A 17,331-nucleotide genomic window follows, 5' to 3' on the forward strand; every position below is an offset into this window, starting at 1 on the left:
AATATGCTGTTCGCTTTGCTTTACTTTACATAAGATATTTTACTTTATCTTTTGAAAAATGATGGCATTTGTTTGAAGATAGCTAAAGGTTAAACAAAGAGAAACATTAAGAAATTTTGTTTTCTCGGGGTAATGTGTTTATTACAAAAGAAATAGTATTTTTATAAAACAATATGCTCCATGTAAAATATTTAAAGTAACAAGTTTATTAATCTTAGTTCTTAGTCTAGATAAAGACTTTGTTGGTAATTAAATGGTTTCAAGTGTATACTATTAATCAATATTAAAAGTCATATTTAAAAGAAAGTTTACTGTATATTCTGAATTGGAGAAACATTAACCTTTCCTTTTGGTAAAATGTATATTGGAATGAAAAATGCAGTAACTGGCAATAAATCTAGCTCGATGTAAGAATTCTAATGATACATTACTCTTTGTTGGGTATATTATCCCAAAATGGGAGCTTCTAAGAATGAGAAACAATAAAGGATTCAATTTTTATTAAAGAATTACCAGTTTAGAGAAAAATCATAAAGCTAAAGAGTAATGTTTTTATAGTCTATACATATAATAAAATAAGATGTTTGTGTGTGTGTGTGTGTGTGTGGCGCGTTTCCTGAGAAAACGGTAAGGCCTAGAAAGATGAAATTTGGTATTCAGTTGCAGTTTTTGCCAAAAATGTGCACCTCGGGCTTAAATTTTTGAAATTTTAATTAGAAAAAAAGTTATTTAATGTTTTATGTGTTTTTTTGCACTTTTTAGTACGTTTTACCTCACAGACCCCGATCCAATCGCACCACACAAATATTTTTTGCACTATAGTATAGGAAATTTAATTTTAAATATGATGAATGAAAAAATTTTGAAGATAGAGCAGTTTTTGAATTTTTTATGAATTTTTGAAAAAACCTTTATTTTGCATTTTTTCCTGGGTTTTATTTTTTTGTAATATCATCCTGCGAGAAGTATCAAAGCCTCATTACTAAAATTTAAATTGGTAATAGTAAAAACATTTCGCCCTCTCCAGAAGAAAAAAGTTCTTAAAAATACGCAATAGTTTTTTTTTACAGTTTTTTTAATGCTGAACACATCATGCCTTTCCACGCATCGGTCGAAAAAAGCGTTCTTCAATCTTTGTCTCTGACGTCACTATTTGGATTTCGATTTGATATTTAGGATGGAATCTTAATCGCAAACAAAATGTTAATCTTTTTTTTACCTATATAGCTTAATTCTACATTTTATGAAGTGATGACGACGTGTTTTTCCGGCAGCGCTTGCTTTTTTTTTTTTTTGTTTTATTTAGGGATTGCATTTATTTCTTTTCCATTCCCCTCCCCCCCCCCTCCCAAGCTGGACGTTTTGCTGTAACTATATTAGGTTACATTTCATAGTTGTGCGCATTTATTTCAATAAAAACAGCGATTTTTTTTTTCTTTGTCAAACGCTACTTTTTGCACACTACGGGGAGTTTTGGAGATAACATTTTTTTTTGCTCTACTTAAATAAAAAAAAAAGCGATTTTTTGAGTAATCTTTGTTTTTATTAGGAAATGGGCAGGGAGATTAAAATAAATAGAGATGGAAAATTAAGAAATCATAAGGGTAGATAGCCGCCGAAGGCGGCAATCTTGACTTAAAAATGTGAATGGCACAAAAAAAGATAGAGATGGATTGATTAATACTGCTGTCAAATTTATTTAAACAGCCGCCGAAGGCGGCAAACTTGAAGAAAAAAGGTAAATGACAAGTTAGCTAAACAGCCGCCGTAGGTGGCTGCTTTCATAGAAAGGCGAATTCGTAAGAAGGCGAACCAGCTGGTCGCCGCAGGCGGCTAGTTACAAATAAAGCAACTATGTAGCTAAGGACTACAAGTAGTGCTGATTTACATACTGATGATTTAATAAAAATTGATGCTTCATCGTTTTAATAGTTTTAAAGAAAAGATACATTTTTTAGGAAAAGTAACGTACTGACGAAAGTTTGAAAATAGAATGACCATTCTTTAGGCACGAGTTTATGGAAATAAAGCATTTTTTTTAAGGTTTAAAACATTTTATAAGAATTAATAATGAAGACCTACGCCTGTACTAATAAAACAAACACCTTATTTCTCTGTCGTATTAATTTTCTTATTTTGATTTTCCGGTGAAGTATATTCAATAATCATAAATGATACAACGTGTCTCACGGCTTTCATAAAAAGAAATATGAGAACGCAAAATAGTCATAAAAATAGTGCATAAGATTTTATTAAAAAAAAAAAATATGTACGGATAGGGCAACATATACCTGCAAAATTTCTTATCTGCTGTAAATTTTAAAGCAATACTCTCATGATGTGGGATGTTTTTAATCATATAAGTCTCTTATTAGGAATATTACATAGGTATGAGGCAGTGAGAAGCAAAAGAATGTAAGTGAAAAAATTAAAATTTGGAGATAACCAGTACAAAAGGTAGATGACCCTCTCCTCTGTTGAGGTACAACAGATTGTACTAATAGTCTTAGCAGGTGCGACTCTACAGCATTATTTAGAAAAAAATGAATGAAAGCCTACCAAGGGCCGACTCTCTGAGCGCATTTTACTCAAAACTTCAAAACATCCACTTAATCCCTTTGCTTCACACTGTCTTATTATACGTTATGATATTAACTTTGAGGTGGCGTATTAGTCAATGTTGCTTGCATTTACAGCAGTCAAATCCACTACTATGAAACTCATATTTATAAAACAAAGGCACAAGAACACAAAAAAAGCCACATTCATGATTTGAAAAAGAAAGTAAAACTTCTGTACTTCACCACTGTTCACATCACTTCATTTTTCCAAGTAGCTGGACTTACTCAGAAATTTGCTCTTTGTACAAATTTTTCAATATCCTCTATTCACCGTCAAGACTCAGCCAACAATTTATAACTATTAACTATTTTATATAACTATTTTATACAAACATATTGCTTTTTGCGTGCAACATCTGATGTAGAGCTCGATGCATAAGGGCTCGAATCGATAACTGACAATAAAACCCTGAATTCGAGTCATAGATGTTTCGCAAATACGTATTGGGCATAAACATGGAACATATGTTTCGTTTACGCTGCAAATGAAGGAGAATTGGAGAAATTTGATGTAGTGAAAAAAGGCGGGTAAAAAAAACAATGTTTGACAACAAACACACTTCAACTGTTGCGAAAGAAAAATTTGATGTTTAGTAAAGTTTTATTCATTTATTTTTAAAGCTACAAAAACCAATATGAAACTACTTTAATATGAGACTACTTTTTTTTTACTAAATAATCTAAACGTGAGACACAACGCGTACAGTCTGGCTTTCGTTTTGCCTTAGCTGAAGTAAACGTTTTACCAGTTGCCTACAAGAAGTTAGAAATTCTATTTCTTTTCCGCGTTACTGAAAGAAATGTTGCAACTAAAAGCTGCAAAAAAGAAGGATTGGCATTTTGAAAACGGGTAAAATCATTGTGGTCTTTCTCATTGCATCACACGATTCATTCATATGTGTAAACTTTTCGCATACATAGAGTATTTTTTCTAATATAAAACCGTTAAAATGTTATTTAAATCTAAATACTTTTCTTAACAAGAAAATTTTATTGAAATAGGTTTATCATACTTATGTGAAAGAACGAGTGTTTGCTTTAGCAAATAATAACAGTTACAAAAAAACCAACCCATTACAATTATTTTCAAAAAAATCCATACTTTTTCGCTTCCTTTTACATAGTAAAGGAAGTATTGTATTCGCGAAAAAAAATCACTCGAAAATCGGCTTTAATTTCCATTTTGCTCAACCTCGAATGAATGAGAGGTTTTTTTTTCCCTTGACCCGACCACACGTGCATATACCTAAGATAAGAACGTACGGACGCCCGAAATATCCATTTTGTTGATCCCCGAGTTAGTTACAACGAGTATTCTCATAACATCTGTATGTACGTATGTATGTATGTGCGTATGTATCTCGCATAATTCAAAAACGGTATGCTGTAGAAAGTTGAAATTTATTTATGAGTCCCCCTAGTGGGGTCAAATTGTGCACCTGACCTTTTGGTTGCATTCGAATGTCACACCTTTTTTTGTATGTGTGTTTTGTTTTGTATTATGTATTTTACACCTTTAGGGGAAAAATCATTGTTAATTTCGATGCATATATCTTGGCATAGACTTGGCGATTTTTGCCACGATTTTAGTCGCCAACTTGGTGGCAATTTTCGCTTTTATTTTTAAATCTGGTTTCAATTTGACCATTATTGGCGATATTTAGAGAATTGAATTGAATAACATTAAAATTGCCAGTAATGGGAAATAAATCTGTGTAAAACGATTTTTTTTTTCTTTTTGTTGCTTCGTTTCGCAACAAACTAGGGGTGAAAATATTTATAGTGCTTCCTAACTTACTCCAAGGCACTATTATCATTAAATTGGCGTAAAAGGAAGTCATGTAAAGCACACATCAGCTCATTTACTTTAGTAATTTCTGTTTTACCTAAGTAGGTAATGTTTGTGTTTAAAGTCACTAACTCCCACCAGATATCCTCAGAAACTTAAAAGAAAAAGAAGAAGTTCTTGTATATTTTGATGAATTATTGAAACGGAATCAAAATTTGTATCAAATGTATCCCCCAAAATAAGAAAAATACATTTATGCGTCGCATATTCACCCGGAAACAACTTTTCGTTGCAACTTTAAGCACATGGATATTTTATGTTAATAAATTCAACGGAATAAAAATAAAATTCTAAATATTTGTTACTATTTTTCAATATCCTGACTTTTTTATTTTTTTATTTAAAAACAGTTTTTAAGGAGAAAAAATTACGTTGGCCTAGCTTATAATTAAAATTTTATGTATTTTCTAATGAGTCATTTAGGTTTTAATCTGTTTTAGATCATTTTTCAAAAGATCTGATTTTTTGATAACAGTTACTCGTATTTAAGAAGATCATATATCTTAGAAAATAAAATTTTGTGTTGTGAAAACTGCACGTTATTAAATATTTGCTTGTGAAAACTAATTTCTTAAAAAAATGTATGAGTTACACATAAAATTATTATTTTTGTATTTTCATTTACTTTCAAAGCACAATTTCGTGCTTGTTTTTCACAAACATTTTTCCTTTTTTTTATCTTTAAAGATATTTTTAATAGGCTCTATACAAATACCAAATTTCGTGACATTGAATACTGTTTTCAATTATTAAAAAAACTAGACGGTGAAATGATTTTTCAAAATTGCATGAATGTATAGCGTATAACTTAAGGAATCTAATTGACAGTATACGTCGTTCCTAATCAAAAAACTGATATTATTTCGTCTTTCTTTCGCGTCAAAAAAAGCTGAAATTGCTCATTAAATTTGTCAAAAAGATCCTATAAATGTCCAATTAAACTGAAATACGTCATAAAAAAACTTTCCCTACATTTCTTTCGACATTCGATGAAAGCGCAAAGATTAATTATCCTGCTATTAGTGGTTCAGTCAATCTTCCTTTTTCCCTCGAATTCAGCGAAACACATAAGAAAACTAAATGATGAAATAATCTGTGCTGAATAAGAGAATAATCCATAATCTTCATCAATTGAACTTCATGTTTCGTCAAAAAAATTAAATGTATTCAAGCATAATGTCTCGTCACTGAGTTTCTAAGAACAAAAATGGGAAACTAGAGTTACCCACATACCAATAGAAGAAAATTAACAGAAAACTAGATTCAATCCATTTTTTTTATTTTAAATTTTAGTTACAAAAATTCAAATTTTAATTGAAATTTTAAATAAATTTAGCAAACTAAAGTTGATTTGTTTCAAAATTATTCTCAAAATACTACAAATAGGCGTAAACCATTCTTCGCAATATCACCCCACCACGGTTAAAGACGTTAAAATTTAAACCTATTGCAAGAAAGACACGTAATATAGTAATCGAAAGCTCTGTGTTTTAGTTTTACGATGGTTTTTGAATTTCTCTTCTACTATAATTAGGAGAGAATTCAGTTATATGTTAGAACACACTACGCCTTTTAAATTTTTAATTTTGCTATAATTAGGAGAGAAGTTACAGTTATATGTAAGAACACACTACGGCATTCAAATTTTTATTTTGCTGTAATTAAGAGAGAAGTTACAGTTATATATAAGAACACACTACGGCTTTTAAATTTTTATTTTGCTATAATTAGGAGAGAAGTTATTGTCACTTGTAAAAACACTTTTCTTTTCTTTTTTCGCATTTTTAGTTTTTTTCACGAGCCTATGTTTTGAACAATTTTAAAAATGGAAATCGAAAACTCTTATCTTGTCATCCTCCTCCATGCCAAATTTTATTCAAATCGAAAAGTGTGAGGTCAAGAAGGCGCTTTATCTGGCATTGAATTAATTGCTCATAGGCAACTTGCCTAGCGACGGAGTAAGATCGCGAGGTATGGCTTTCCTCTATAAAAAGAAATGTCGAGAAAAACCTTGAGTAATATCAATTTTTTTTTATTTCTTTATTTATTTCGAAATTCATAATTATTATTTTAATTTTTGCAATTAAAATTTCAAAAAAAAGGAATACACTGTAACCTTTAATATCCCAATCATCCAATAGTTAGGGGTAAATTTCATCCCTTAAAAAGTGTTTCTTGCAGTTTAAGAAAATAAAAAAATAAGTTTTCAATATTTTAAAGTATTCTATCAATGTGAAAACATTTATTGAAATCACACACAGTGTGTGACACTTTGGTAGGTTTATTTTTAAGCCCACGCATGCTATTTAAGCTTGAAAACTTAAAAAAAGTTTTGTTTTCCGTTATTTTTTTTTCTGCCTTTAGAAAAACGTTTTAGACATATAGGATACTCTGCACCTTATTTGGCAATATCGCGGCTTTCCACTCTACCTGGTGGAAACCAAAAGCGGGAAAACCTCATATCGTGCAGATTGTAGCTTACCATAAACAGATGTGTCAAATAAAACTAAAAAGAAATATTTTAATAAACTTACATATAAAAAACCAGAAAATTTGCTCCCAAACATTAACGCAGTGGACAAGACTCCTGAAGCGTGTAAAATGTTATAGGACCCATCAGGAATTTATTCTTCCTTTTAGCACGGCTAGAAGATGATTCAAAAAGTAAGAGGTTCAATTTCAAGAAAAGACCAAACTCTCCATTAGTTTCACGAGCGGAAGAAAGCATCAACACCGCTGCTGTGATAGTGTGAATTGTGGTTTTTATCATCTTGTAACCATATGTCTTGCATCTTAGACTACGTGGTGTATCAAAATATGATAGCAACATGTAGGAGAGATCGGGACTAGTATGCGAAGGGGTAAGCGTGCGAATGTTAAATAATTTTCTTGTTTTTGGTTGGCTGACAGCTCTGAGTGAGTTGTCACGTTACCACGGGGATGCCTCGCCACTTCCAATGTATTTTCAGTGAAGTCTGCCAAACCAAACGTGTTGCACGAGAGAAAGTTGTTTTTTCGCAGTCTTAAGTATTTTTTTCTTCCTTAGTTATTTTCTTATAAAACATATAATAAAAGAGTAATTTACCAAAATTTATTAATATTGAATAGTCCATGCTTCTACGCAACAAAGGACATCTTATTCGGATTTTTTAATGAACCCATTTTAAAATCAGTGTAACTTGATTTCAATACGGCGACTTGGGGCTAGTAGGCGAACTTTTTTTGGGGTAAGTGTGAGAATTCGCATATTTGCCCCAAGAAAAGTTTTTAGAGTCAAAACATTAAACAATTGAAATTTAAATTCTGTAAAATCTCAATTTAATGAAATAGCTAAATAAGTTACACTATTCTTGAGCTTATTTTTATATATATATGCCTATACAATAGCCAATATACGTGCTCTTCTTTCCGGAAATAATAAATTACAATAGAAAAACCAACAACGGGAATACTCCAACAGATGTAATTCTGCTTGTATGGTGCATTCTCTAGTGGGTAGATGACAGCTGAAATGTTTTCAGATTTCTTAAAGTATTTTGCTAAAAACACTAAATGTTCAAAGAAAAACCTCTGATTTTCTTAATAGACATTTACGACTCCCACGTCAATAGAAAGGCTTGATGTTTGTAAGGAAACTACTACACTATACTAAAAATAATAATAACACTAATCTCTTTCTCGCCGCAATATAGCCATAAGTTGCTTCCTCTTGACAAGAGTCTACATGGTTCATTGAAAAATTGTGTTAATTTTACCTGTAATTCTTGGATGCTGAATAATCCAGGAAAGTCAATGACGATTTACTTCGTACCAACGGTGGCGGTGGTAATAGTTGCTTTTTCGCAAAAAGCAAGCCGTGTAAATATTATGAATGGTTTTAAAAGAACTGGTGTGCTTTCCTGCAATTCAAACATCTTTCAGGATTGACTTCATTCCAAGTTATATCACTGATCGGTCAGACTTCCAATATCCTGGATCTATGAGTGAATCTGTTTGTCCCAGCACCAACCATGTTGGAAGAAAGAAATAAAACAGGATTTACCTGTCCTAGAGCAGATTCAGTTTGCTACTTCATTGAATAATTCAGATTAAGAGTTCCTTACTGAAGATAGCGCTATGTCTCAGCCAAACCCACATACGTCTCTGAGCATTACTCCAGATCATATACGACCTTATCCTAAAGTTGAAGAGGGTCAGATAAAAAAAAAAAGGATGGAAATGGAAGAGGTCTACAGCATTACTCTTTAATACTCCATTCAAAAAGGCTCTTCAGAAAGAAAGAATCTTTACTGAAAAACGCAAATTATCACAAAAAGTTCCCAAATCATACAAAGCAAATCTATGAATCCAAGAAAAAAGGAATGTAAACCCAAAAGAAACATAGAAAAGAAGAACGGAGGCAAATGAAATAATTTATTTCAAATGTTTGCATTTTTCAGCATTTACTTCTGAAATCAGTCAAACCTTTTATATGGTGTAACGAACCTAATTTTAAAGCGATTACAATACTAATTTTACTTCTTTTCATTCGTTAGTAAGTTTTACTTGCTTATTTAAAGCATAATTGAAGCTTTATGTGAAATGTTCTGTGTCTCTAATATGAGTTTTTTTCAATTCCCTGACTTACCCATACGGCTGGCCAACTTACCCCATGACGGGGCAAGTGTGCGAGCTATGCGAAGATTCACAAAAAATTCTGTAAAAAATATACAAAGCATAGTACTGTCGAAACAAAAACATAACTTTATTGCTGATACTATACACATCATCCAAGAAATAAAAGAAAAATTTTCTACTTTATTTACAACCTTTAAAAAAATAAAGTTTAAAAAGTTCGCCAACTATTCCCGATCTCGCCTATAACAAATCCAAAATAACTGTGATAACTCCATTTTGTATGTCGAATTTTAAAATTGTAACTAATATTCAATGTATTTTTTTTAATAAAGTTAATCTCAGATTTATCTGCGCATTTAAAACTGGTAAACTAAGCAATTGTTAGTGGCGAGGGTCTCTGAGTTTGTTAAATGTGATAGTGTGAAAAGAGTGTAAAATGACGTAGACAACTATCTCAAATATTGAACATTTCATTTGGTTCAGATCAAATTCTGTTACTGTAAGTGGCATATGCTTGAGTGGGAATTATTCCAAGATTATTCTTTCTCGGCAAAAACGATGTGCTTTTGGACACTTGTTTTTTGTATTTCGTCTTTCATATAACACTAATAGAGCACATTAGTGCGGCCCGCCTTATCTAGTGGTCAAAGAAGTCTGACCTCAATGGGGAGATCCTAGGTTAGAATCCTGGGCATGGATGTACTTTCTATCTCCTGTCCTTATCCATTTGTGTGTTGTGCTGTGAATGGTTACTTACCTCCTAAACGGGCCCATAGGGCATGTGCGTACTGTGATAGTCGGACATCACACCAAATTATGGTACAGTTGGAAAACTGAAGTAGCGCACCCCATATTGCCAACCTAGCTGGCACACGACAACAGCAGCACGTTATTTATTTGTGATTCCGAATTCGAAGATACACCCCCATAGACAGCGCTTTTTTGACCGTGGTGGAAGCTTCGGACGTCATTTTAAAGGCTTTGTCCAAAACTTGCTTCCCTTCGAAGAATTAATAAGAAAGTTTCGCCAAGGCACTAACATGTAATGGCGACTGATCTAATAAAGAGCATCAACATTTGGAGGGTTAGTTCATATAATGAGTGTTTACTCATTTCCGATTGCTCTTTATTGATCAACCTTCGTACAATTTCTTAATAGAAAAACAGTTTTAAAATGTATTATTTATAATTCAATTTGTAGTGAAATATGCTATAAAAGCAAACCAAAATGCATTTTGGTAGACTTTAAAATATCTCACTTTTATTTTAATATAGTGAGTGGATAATAATCCCATTTTCATTGAAAACAGCAAAAGTATTTATGTTTTTTTTTCTCTTTCTTTTAAACTTTGATTTCTTGTTTACAAGCATATTTTATTACAGATATCTGCTTCTTGCAACACTTAAACATATTTATCTTGGCAAAACTTTCATTATTACCTACGAAGAAAATAATCACATCTTCTGAACGATTAAAAGGTCATGGTTGTCTTACGATACATGTCTCCGGTTACATCTTTCGCACCAAGTACAAAAGGTATGCGGGTGCTGCAAAAGATGAAAAGGTCTCCAAAATTGGAATTTGGCCAAAAAGCGAAGCGTATCTCGCAAAGAAAGCAATGTATCTGGGAAAAAGAGATCTTGATAATATGATAAATTGATAATCTACGTATATTTCGCCCGAAGCGAAAAACACAACGCTGTTTCCTTCCATTTATCATCTGAAGCTGACGCTCTCCACCGTAAACGCAGACATCGTCATGTCTAATCAAGATAATTTTTCAACGTTCAAACGCAAGATGAATTTATAGCCAAAAGATTAATGAAAAAACGCAATATTTATCTTTTTGATTTTGCTTATATCAGTCCCATTAAATTATTTTATGAAAAATGCTTTTCATTTTCGATATATAAAATAATGCTTGGTTTTAAAAACATGCGTTTACTTATTGATATAGAACTGCATTTTTCTTTCACAACCTTAAAAATGTGGATTTTTTTTCAAGATTTACTTTCAAGACAGAAAAATTAGACAACACTTCTTTTCTAATAGAATATCTTTTTAAAAAAGCTCTGAGATTACATGCCAGTTTATTAGTGCATATGTATTACAAATTTTGACCCCTTTTGTCACTAGAGCATATAACTGTATAAGAACGACAAATTCGAAACTGTAATGTATAGTACAGCGTTTATTTCCTTGATTTTTTTTTTTTTTTGGACCTAAAGGGGGTTCTGAAGCATTCAATGGAATATGTACAGCTTTAGAAATCACAGTAAATGAAAAATAGTCCACATCCAGGAAAAACTACTCTGTGATTATTTGCAGTAAAAATAATGTTAGTACCATGTTTTATTTTTAAAAAAATACTTGTTTTAACATGCATTTAATGCTTTAGTAATAAATAGAAAACATGGAGCAGCAGTTTTTCCATTCAGATTTAAGAACTTGCTTGCGTGAATACTGAAAAAAATATTTCATATTATTCAGTTTTCGGTGCATATTTTAGGCACTGTTCGGATATATATTCAAGATTTTTTTAATTAATGTAATCTGGGCTCTACTTATAAAAATATGTCCCAATTTAAAATTAAATTTCTTTTGAGATTTATTTTTTACAACATTAAAACTCTAATGGCTGAAACAATTTTTATTTCAACCTATTTCATTCTTAATTAAAATTTTAAAACATATATGGTTATACTATATTTTAATGCGTAACAAAACTTTATTAAATTATGCTTTAAAAAAGCCTAGGTTATTTGACAACCATGAACAACCTAACATATTAAAGTAAGACAAAACAACGTTATAAAAAGATGCACATTTAGCATTAACTAGATTGTATAATCGCAAACATTTATATGTTATTTTCTCGAAAATGAAGTAACAGAGTCACCTTGTTCTCAAAATTTAAACACGATTTATATTTACAAACAAAAGTATAAATTCATTTCGCTAGGCTGAAAACTGGTAAAAAATATGGGAAATCCTTTAAGTTAAAAATGTTTTAAGTGCTAAAAAACCATTAAAAATATTTCCTTCGCTCGCAAATTTTGTACTTTTCATTTTGAGTGTCGCTTTTTAAAATTTACTATTGATATCTCAATTCTAATGTAATTGCGATTTTTTTTTTGGGGGGGGGGAGAGTTTTTTTTTTTTTTTTTTAGAGTATTTGAACCCCTTTTCTTTTATGTAACAAGTTAAAACTTTTTTAAATTGTAATCTTTGGTTAGTCAATCTATGGAAAGTAGAAGTCTTTTAATGACATTTGCAAACACATTTGTCTTATATTTACAGAAGGAAAAGTTGTTTAGGAAATTTAAGAAGAATTAACCAAAATATGCTGGTTTTCTTGAAATATGCACTAGTTATTTGTAACTACTGAAGTTACCTTCTAATGAAAAATTGTCGAGCAGCTGCTGATTTATAAAAGAATATTAAATAGTGAATTATTTGACGCAGTTTGACCTCCTTACGTAGCTAATGAAATATAAGTTTCAAAGAACATCAAAATTTAGGGGAAAATATCCAAGCTTTTCGTATCAATATGTCCTTTCTCTTTCGTTTTTGTGCTAGTAATAGATATTTATAACATGTGCACTACATGTTTATTCAGTTCAAGTTTTAGAAAATAATTACTGTTTGAAATAGTTAGATGTTAATATATTAGCTTTTCACTAAAATATATTTCTTCTGTTTTCAAAGATTTGAAAATTTTAACGGCATTTGTTGGTTATCCAAATCTTTCTCATTAACAATAATTTTTCATAATTAAAGTTTGGGAATCGTTACTTATACGTAAAGTGAGCTAAATAATCAAGTTTACTTTTGTAACAGTGAAAAGAAATAGTACCAAGTTCTTCCAAATTAAATAAAAAATATACCGACACTTTGATCCACAATTTCATCATTTTAAACTATCGACGTATATTTGACAGTACTATTGTACTTTGGTCAAAAACTAAAGAAATTTCTGAAGTATTGTATATACTATTCTTAATTGAGATATAGCTTTTACAATTCGTTTTGATATTCTTTAAAATTAGGAAAAACTAAAAAAATAACTTAAAAGATCAATTAGTTTGAATATTAAAAACAGAAATAAAAATTAAAATGATACGTACTTTTACAACTTTTCAGCATTAGTAACACAAACTGTAAAAAAAGAAAGCCAGAAATATACTAAAATGTGATTCACTGATTTTTTATTTTAAGTATCATAACTCAAAAATTATTCACCCAAGCTGCTATCACTCTTTAAAAAAAAGTATTTTTATTTTTGGAAAAGAAATATGGCTCTTCAATTTTCTTGGAACATTAACTTTAGCCCTGATTTCTTTTTATTTTTCCCTTTTTACATGCACCATTTGCTTGTGTTTTGCGTTTAAGCTTGATTTTTATTTTTACTTTCGATTTCTTAGATAAAATACTTATCGGAAAATTTCATTTATATTTAAAACATCAAGAAGTGGAAAATATTGTATGTTTTTCAGCGTACATTAGCGCTTTAGTGAATAGAAGAAAACTTTATAATTCCTACATTAATTCATGCGTGAGAAATATCTTTTAAAACATTTTAACATTTACTAAACACATTTCAATTTTTAGATTTGAAATAAGTTACAAAAGCTAAAATTTTGAAGCTCTGGGTAAGGATTTAACAATCAAATTTAAATTTTAGCGATGAATTGCTGACGAAATCAAAATTTATTTGATGAAATCAGTGCTGTGCTTTAATTTATAATCGTAAACTCAGAAAGTCGAGCATTTTCAACTTGTATTTTTTGTTTGGTTTGAGCTGTTCCCCGTTAAAAAAAAAAAAAAATAATAATCTTTTATGTACAGAAGATATTAAAAAGTTCATTTCTAAAAACCGTTTTTTCGAAAGTCAACTTATTATTTAATTAAAAAAATAATTAAACTCTGGGCTAGGGTATTCAACAAAGATAGTTTTAGTCATGACATCCCCAATGTATCAATGATGAACGCTAGTAAACTACATATTATTATTGTTAAAGTATATATTTAATACTCTCATTATTACTATCGAAACACGATCGTTAAAGCTCATTGCTAAAAAAAGGAAAAAAAAGCTAGGAGATAAAAGAATTTGATAAGAAAAAAAAGTTCTTTATAGCACGTGACATTTGTTATTCGGAAAAAAATGTTTAGCAATGTTTGTAACTTTTTCTATTAAAATTTTTCTTTTCAATTTCTAAGTATGTTAAAATAAGTCAAAAACATGCATGTATAATAAATGTTGAATTGTAGGCATTAAGATCCTGAAATTAATTGAAAGTGTACGTCTAATGACGATCCATTATTTTACCCAATGTCGTATTTTAAAACAATAAGAAAGTTTCAATTCCTTTTAAAAGCTTAAAAATCGTCCAAGAAACATGCATAAAGAATTTCATAATTTTCTTTAAGAAATTTATTTTAACTAATGGGTTTAACTATTTTAAGGGATGTATTTGCGTTTTATTTTAAGATTCTGCCTGCCACAGACTAATTACGAGAGGATTTTTAATTTTTAATTATGTAAAGATCCTTGTTACCCAAAAATGTTTTTCAGAGCAATTTATTACATTTACCACGAATTTAGACATTTCCCCAATAATATTAGATCTCAAAAAACCATAGTTAGATTTTTGTGTAAGTAAGTCGCTTAGATAATTGTGTGGTTGATTTATTCTTTGGTGAAATTTATTAACTCAAAATCTTTTATTAACGAATAAAATAATTAAACAGTAAACACTAATAATAACTTAAGGTAGTACATCTATTACTAAGTTATACGCTACGTGAAATCAAACACTAAATAGGACATAGAGGACTTACTGAAATACTAGTAAAAATATGACCGGTAGTGATAAGACAACACTAGTGGGATAGTCATATAATAAAATAGAGGATATTTGATTTTTTGGTAAAAATATCTGTAGTAGAAATCACGCGTCATGATATGATGGGTGAAATTTTTTTCTACATTTGAAAGAAGCAATTGCCTATTTGGAGATACTTTGATAGTTGAAATTTTAAACATTACTCCAGTGGATTAACCCTAAACTCTAGTAGTTAAGGGTTCATTGTTGGTCACTATTTTATTTCTCCATTCTCTTTAAATGGAAGCCTTACAAGTAAAACAGTTATGTTACCGTTGTGGCCATCACGAAACTTTCTTCTATATTTTTCTTTTTTTTTTTTTCTGATCCCTCCCCATGCTTGACGAGGAAGCAATATTCCCAACAAAAACAAAATTACACATGCAAAAACTTGACGACTATCCCAATGTCTGAATTATTGCAAAAGCAAAGCAAAGAGCGAAAATTGAAAGTTATTTTAAAAGCCTTGCTTGAATTAATTACAAATATTTTATTTGTTAACAAACATAAGATGGCAACAGTTAAAAATTTTAAATCATTGAGATAATATTTCCTATCATTTCCATACAATTAAAATCACGAGAAAAACGCAGACGACAATCTATTACGATCACAGACTAATAATAAGAGTAGACCGAGCTATGGCAACCCTTTTGCTGCTCATAAACCAAACCATGTGACTGGTGGATATCCTAGCAACAGCGGGCGTTAATCGTAGCAGACGATCAACGCCAGCGCGAAATAAAATAAATAGAATTGATGGAACACGGAAGAATGATCTTTTATGGAGTCCGATTTGTAAATTTGTTATTCTAAGTTGTAAATATTTTGTTAATATAGTGAGTTTTTCGTTTAGATAGCATTGTGCATTTTCTTTAGCCATTTTCAATAACTCTCTAAGCAATTAAAGATGCAAGCGACCAAGAAGAATCAGCAAACGGTAAGATTTTTACCTACAGTTTCAATTTAAGATACCGATTAGTACATTTTTGCGTTAACGCAAAACGTTTACGCCATTTCGTTCACGCGAACGCTGATAGCTCCAAACAGGGTTCGTACGCTCCGGGAATTCCTGGAAAACCGGGAATTGTCAGGGAAAATAACACTGTCAAAAATGTCAGGGAAAAGTCAGGGAGTTTTCAAATTTTGTCCTCCAAAATTTTTTTTTTCCCAAGGAATTAAGTACTATGAGATCTAGTCTTCGTTTTTATTGTGATTTCACGAAAAAAGTTGTAAATTTTTATCTAAACCGACGCTGGCACTTAAAAACTGCAATCGAAAAATGAATGTTTTTTTTTCACAACGAAAAATGCGCCAAAAGAGCGAAGATTTTCTTGCATGGAGTCAGTGAGGGGAACGCATTTCTTTCTACTGCCTTAAGTTTTAGATGGGTTGCCACAACATTCTGTTCGGTTCAGGGTTCGTACGCTCCGGGAAAACTTGGAATTATCAGGGAAAATGACTTAGTCAAAAATGTCAAGGAATTTTCCAAATGTGTCCCCAAAATTTTTCTTTTCCCAATTTTTCCCAGGGAATTTCGTTTTATAAGATCTAATCTTCATTTTTATCGATGTATTTAAAAAAAATTGTAACAATTTTAAAGCAATGAAAAAAGTGGCGACCCAAAAAATCTTCAGCAGCCGCCATTTTTGGCTCTCAGTAGTTCCCAAGGGAAAAAAAATCAGGTGAACAGCAATTATGCACAAACTCAACAGGAGAGAAGACAATTTACTGCTTCGGAAGCACAACCTGTAGATGGGAGGGTCGATCGGGGAAAATGTTTTTTTTTTTGTTGATCGGAAAATCATTTCAGCTACGTGTTAAACGTAGTCGCCATCTTTGGTCATTCACAAGATGGAAGTAGATACGATCCAAAAATGCCTAAGTTTCTAAAAACAAAGCAGAATTGGATGTTTTCTTTAATTGAAAACTGATGAAAACAACAAAAAATGGTCTGCAAATTGTTTTTGTATTATTATTTGAAATAATTTTCTTGAGAAATGAAAAATTTTGTTCTTAAAACTTAATCTTATCCTCACTGCCTCGGACGCAAATGTGATAAAAACTTTTCAATGAATTGTAGTATCATGAAGATTTATTATTTTTTAACTGTCTTCATGCAACAAATTAAAAAAAAGTTATTTCTTATTTTTGGGCATAGCCGCCATATTTGGTCATTCCCAAGATGGAAGTACACAAGCCTTTTTCACGTGCCTAAGTTCCCGAAAACGGCATTGGATGTTAATTGCAATGCAAACTATTGAAAACAACACAAATTGTGCCCTTTTTTCCGGATAATTTGTAATTATTTTCTGGAAAAATGAAAAATTTAATCTTCATAACATTTTTTTTGTT

This window comes from Uloborus diversus, chromosome 7 (assembly GCF_026930045.1).
Source record: "Uloborus diversus isolate 005 chromosome 7, Udiv.v.3.1, whole genome shotgun sequence".
NCBI lineage: Eukaryota > Metazoa > Arthropoda > Arachnida > Araneae > Uloboridae > Uloborus > Uloborus diversus.